At 40.3% G+C, this 5,367-nt stretch overlaps 1 pseudogene; it reads left to right on the top strand.

The window, feature by feature from the left end:
• The first annotated feature begins 2,613 nt into the window (after window positions 1-2,613).
• On the top strand, window positions 2,614-3,624 carry LOC113175611 (Krueppel-like factor 3 pseudogene; annotated as a pseudogene).
• The last annotated feature ends 1,743 nt before the right edge of the window (window positions 3,625-5,367 follow it).

Here is a 5,367-nt window from a genome sequence, read left to right as displayed (position 1 = left end):
CATATCCCCCTTCCTGCTACCCTCTTTGACTTTTCCCTACATTCCCACTTTGCGTCTATACTACAACTGAGGAAAGACAAGAATTATTAGAGTAAACTTAAATGAAAAAGAGAATTTCCAGGTGCAGGGTGAATTGCAGCAAACTTTGACCATGAGCATGGGTCAGTTAATATATTTCTTCTAAGTATTTCCAATTCTGATGTTAAGGGTGTATGGAAAACCACAGCAAACAAGAAGAGACAGGACTATTGAAGACTTAGTCCTGCAAGAATAAAGGTGTGTTCACTGTACCAGGTAAACAACTGTGATCAGTTGTTCTGACTTGGGGAGAGACAACACAGTTTGGGAATTGAAAGATAGAAAGTACATATAACCACAGTCCTTCTAGAAACAAGGATTGTCATAGCTTTGTATATTTTATCTTTGCTTGTGGTATATACATGTTTATTTGTATATATTGACCATTTGCTTCCTCTCTATTCTTATATTGATGATTTCATATACAAATTGTTATCTTTTAGGTAACAGTATAATCAATTAGACTGACTGAATTTGAAGAGTAAATAATATAGCAGTGTAGTATGCAGTGACTGGGAGTGCTTCTTTCCTTATGTCGGGGAACAAATGAGAACCTCTTCATTTGTCAGGTGGCTTTGTCATGATAGATTGTTGTTTTATGGAAGTTTAAATGTTTGTAAAATGGTGTAACATGTATACATACATAAAGTATAAAGTCAAAGGTGTGGACAGAGTCCAGTATCAATTCATTGCACTTGTGTTCCAAAACCACTCCATGTTGGTCTTCTTTGTGTTATTGGAACTGAACCTTGTAAATACTTCTTTGCCATCTGACACAATGTGAGATTGTTGGTATAATGCACTGGAAAGTTCACTGCAAGGCAAGTTAATTCTGTTTCTTTCTTTCTTCTTTTCTTTTCTTTCCTTTCCTTTTTTTTTTTTTTTTTTTGGTACCAGGGATTGAACCCAGGGATGCTTAACCACTTAGCAACATTCTCAAACTATATTTTTAAAAAATATTTTTCTTTAGTTGTGGATGAACACAATACCTTTATTTATTTTATTTTTTAATGTGGTGCTGAGGATCAAAGCTTATTCCTCACGCTTGCATCAACAGTGAGCTACAACCACAGCACCCAACCTACCCTCAACTTTTAAAATTTTGAGACAGTCTTTTCCTACATTTCCTACATTGCTTAAGCATGGATAAGTTGCTGAGGCTTGCTTTGAACATGTTATACCCCTGCCTCAGCCTCCTAAACGCTGAGATTACAGGCATGGGCCGCCATACTGTGCTGTTTTTTCCTTTTTGTTGCACCTTGTGGTGGTGTGCAGAAGGCTCATCTTTTGGTGACATAGTAAGAAATGTCTATATTGATACATTTATCTGTATTTTTAGTCTCTGCCCTAGGTTCCTGAAAAGTGGTTTCTCTCCTTGATCCCTGAAAACATCTCCTAAAAACCTTGAAATTTCCTGTTTTAGATTAAAGGAGAGTCTGTTGTTATTAATAACCAGCTCCTTTCAGCCATCTGAGTTTATGTTAATAAGACAATTTTTAGAAAGCCCCTGGGTTACTCAGGATGGGGGCAGGTTGCCAAAGGAACAAATTTTATGAGTAAAAAATGAAAGAGGAGACAAAATAGAGCTGAAGGTTGAATTAATTAATCACAAGCAGTCAATGATTTGATCAATCATAATGACACAGTGAAATATCCATAAAAACATTGAGGGAGCTTCTGAGTTGATGAACAACAATGTATTCATGTTTCTCAGGGTGCTGCCTCTCAAACTCCACCACAGGACAGGTATTCCTATGCTTAAGGCTTTTCTGGGCCTCAACCTATGTGCATGTTCATCTGGCTATTCATTGTATACTTTACAAGATCTTTTATAATAAATTGGTTAGTAAACAGAGTTGTTTCTGTTGATTTTGTGAGCCCTTCTAGAAAATGGCTGTAGAAAATCACCCAATCTGAGGATGGATCTTGGGAATGGAGGATGGACATTGGGAATGAGATAAAAATTTAGGATACTACAAAACAAATAAATAAATAAATAAGGCTCTAAAGGATAAATGTGCCTGTTGGGATGTGGAACAACAACTTGTGAATTGCTCCTGACCTGGACAAAAAATATTAAGGGACAGAAAGAGACCAAAGGTAAAAATGCATCAAACAGTCCCATAAATTATTTTGTATGTTTCCAGTTCCTTATAAATTTTCTGGAATGCAGCAAAGCAGGAAGAAGATTTCAAAAGAGAGCAAACGCCTCAGGTGTTAGGTGACTGCCCAGAGTTGGTGCCAGGTGCCAGAGGGGAGCCAGGAGTGGAGCCGTGAGGAGCTGAGGCCGAGCTGAGCCTGAGCGTAAGGCGAGTGCCTGCCTAGCTGAGCCGAACCATGCCACAAGCACGACATCCTGGTCCCTGTCCCCAGCGGCCGCAGCCGCCAATGCCGCCTGGACAAGACCACTGACATTACTGCACTCGCAGGGCTCAAGGCAGCTAGGATCTGGGCCTTTATTTCTCACAGGCAGCGTTCAGCACCACACCTAGCAAAGTCAAACACCAGAACACCCTAGAAGGTTTAACTAAAAGAATGCTCATGTTTGACCCAGTGCGTGTCAAGCAAGAGGCCATGGACCTTGTCTCAGTGTCCTACCCATCTTATTACATGGAGTCAATGAAGCCCAACAAGTTTGGGTTCATTTAGTCCACACCACCGTTACCCAATAAGTTATTTCAGACCTTAGAGGGCCTGTCACACTGAATACAGATGGAACCAGTGGACCTCACGGTGAACAAGCGGGGTTATCCACCCTAGGCTGGGAATTCTCCTTCTTTGATCAAGTTCCCATCCTCTCACAGTAGGCGTCACCTGGGCTGAGCGTGCCTTCTTCTAGCCCGCCCATCAGAAAGTACTCACCCTCTTTCCTGGGCGTGCAACCCTTTAGTGTGCCGCTGTCCATGCCACTGGTGATGGCAGCTGCCCTCTCTCAGCATGGAATCCGGAGCCCGGGCTTTCTGCCCGACATCCAGCCAGTCATGGTGCAGCCCGTCGCCTTCCTGTACACCAGCCACCTCCAGCAGCCAGTCATGGTCTCCTTGTCAAAAGAGATGGAAAATTCAAACAGTAGCATGCAAGTACTTGTAATTGAATCATATGAGAAGCCCATATTACAGAAAAAAATTAAAATTGAACCTGGGATTGAACCACAGAGAACAGATTATTTATCCTGAAGAAATGTCACCACCCTCTTTAATGAACTCGGTGTCCCCTCCTGAAGCATTGTTGCAAGAGAATCACCTTCACCATAGTGCAGCCTGGGAAGAGAACTTTACCTGTGGAATCTCCAGATACCCAAAAGAAGCGGAGGATACCCAGATGCGATTATGATGGATGCAACAAAGTGTACACTAAAAGCTCCCACTTTAAAGCACACAAATGAACCATACAGGAGAAAAACCCTACAAATGTACATGGGAAGGATGCACATGGAAGTTTACTCGATCTGATGAACTAAAAAGTCATTTCCGCAAATATACTGGAATCAAACCTTTCCAGTGCCACATTCTTATGTTCTTTTCTGTAGTGTGGGCAAGGGTCTGAAGGTCTGAGTAGAGGTTTCCTTTGCCACTGGAGAGACTACATTGGACTACCTTACAGTGACAGGAACTTCAGAAACAGGTGGGTAACTTGAGGAGCCATCTTGTGATTGTCATCTGAAGTCAGGGGGCATACTTTTAAGACTGTGGGGTCCACTTAACCTGTGGGATTCTCTGCTAATTACTTAATTGAATTATAGGACCCCCAGATATATGCAGAGAATTGGAGAATAACTTGGTTTGGAAAACTCCAAACATTTGGTGTCAGAAATGTTGGGGCAGGTTATTATGAAAGGGGACACCTGGTGAGTTGGAGCATTACAGATCCATTTCTTTTTTTTTTGCATTTATTCATGGTTTATTTTGTTTATATTGAACAGACAATGTTATAGTTTTAATAATGATGATTTAATTCAGTCCCCAGTTAAAATGCCTTTTGCAACCATCAATATCATCTTTTTTTTAAAAAAATTTATTTGTTTTAATTAGTTACACATGACAGTACAATGACTTTGACATATCATACATTTGAATAAGATGGGATATAATTTCTCATTTTTCTTAGTGTACAGGTTGCAGAATCACATTGGTCATGTAGTCACGTATATACATGCAGCATTAATAATGTCTATTTCATTCCACTATCCTTCCTTTTCCCTTATCCCCTCCCCTCCCCTCCCATCACTTCTCTCTACCCAATCAAAGGTGACAATATTCTTTTTTCTCACATTTTCATACATGTATTTTGTATAACAATGAGGGTCTCCTTCCAACTTCCATGCAATTCCCCTTCTCCTTTCCTTTCCCTCTCACCTCTCTTCCCTATTTAGAAGCAATATTCTTCCCATGCTCTTCCTCCTATCCCATTTTGACTCACCCCCCTTATATCAGAGAAGACATTCAGCATTTGTTTTTTTTTGGGGGGGATTGGCTAACTTCACTTAGCATAATCTGCTCTAATGCCATCCATTTCCCTGCAAATGCCACGATCTTGTTATTTTTTATTGCTGAGTAATATTCCATTGTGTATAAATGCCACATTTTTTAATCCGTTCATCCTTTGAAGGGCATCTAGGTTGGCTCCATAGTCTAGCTATTGTGAATTGTGCTGCTATAAACATTGATATGGCTGTGTCCCTGTAGTATACTGTTTTTAGGTCCTTTGGGTATAGACCAAGAAGAGGGATAGCTGGGTCATATGGTGGATCCATTCCAAGCTTTCCAAGGAATCTCCATACTGTTTTCCAAATTGGCTGCACCAATTTGCAGTCCCACCAGCAATGTATGAGTGTACCTTTTTCTCTGCATCCTCGCCAGCACTTGTTGTTGTTTAACTTCATAATGGCTGCCATTCTTACTAAAGTGAGATGGTATCTTAGAGTAGTTTTGATTTGCATTTCTCTGATTGCTAGAGATGGTGAGCATTTTTCGTGTATTGGTTGATAGATTGTATATCCTCTTCTGAGACATGTCTGTTCAGGTCCTTGGCCCATTTGTTGATTGGGTTATTTGTTTTTTTGGTGTTCAGCTTTTTGAGTTCTTTGTATACCCTACAGATTAGAGCTCTATCTGATGTGTGAGGGGTAAAAATTTGTTCCCAGGATGTAGGCTCCCTATTTATCTCACTTATTATTTCTCTTGCTGAGAAAAACATTTTAGTTTGAATTTGTTCATTTGTTAATTCTTGGTTTTAATTCTTGTGCTATAGGTGTTTATTAAGGAAATTGTGGCCTAACCCCACGTGATG

The sequence above is a fragment of the Urocitellus parryii genome, chromosome 8 (assembly GCF_045843805.1).
Source record: "Urocitellus parryii isolate mUroPar1 chromosome 8, mUroPar1.hap1, whole genome shotgun sequence".
Lineage (NCBI taxonomy): Eukaryota > Metazoa > Chordata > Mammalia > Rodentia > Sciuridae > Urocitellus > Urocitellus parryii.
Note: the sequence above shows the minus strand (reverse complement) of the source record. Positions and strands in the feature narration are given on the sequence as shown.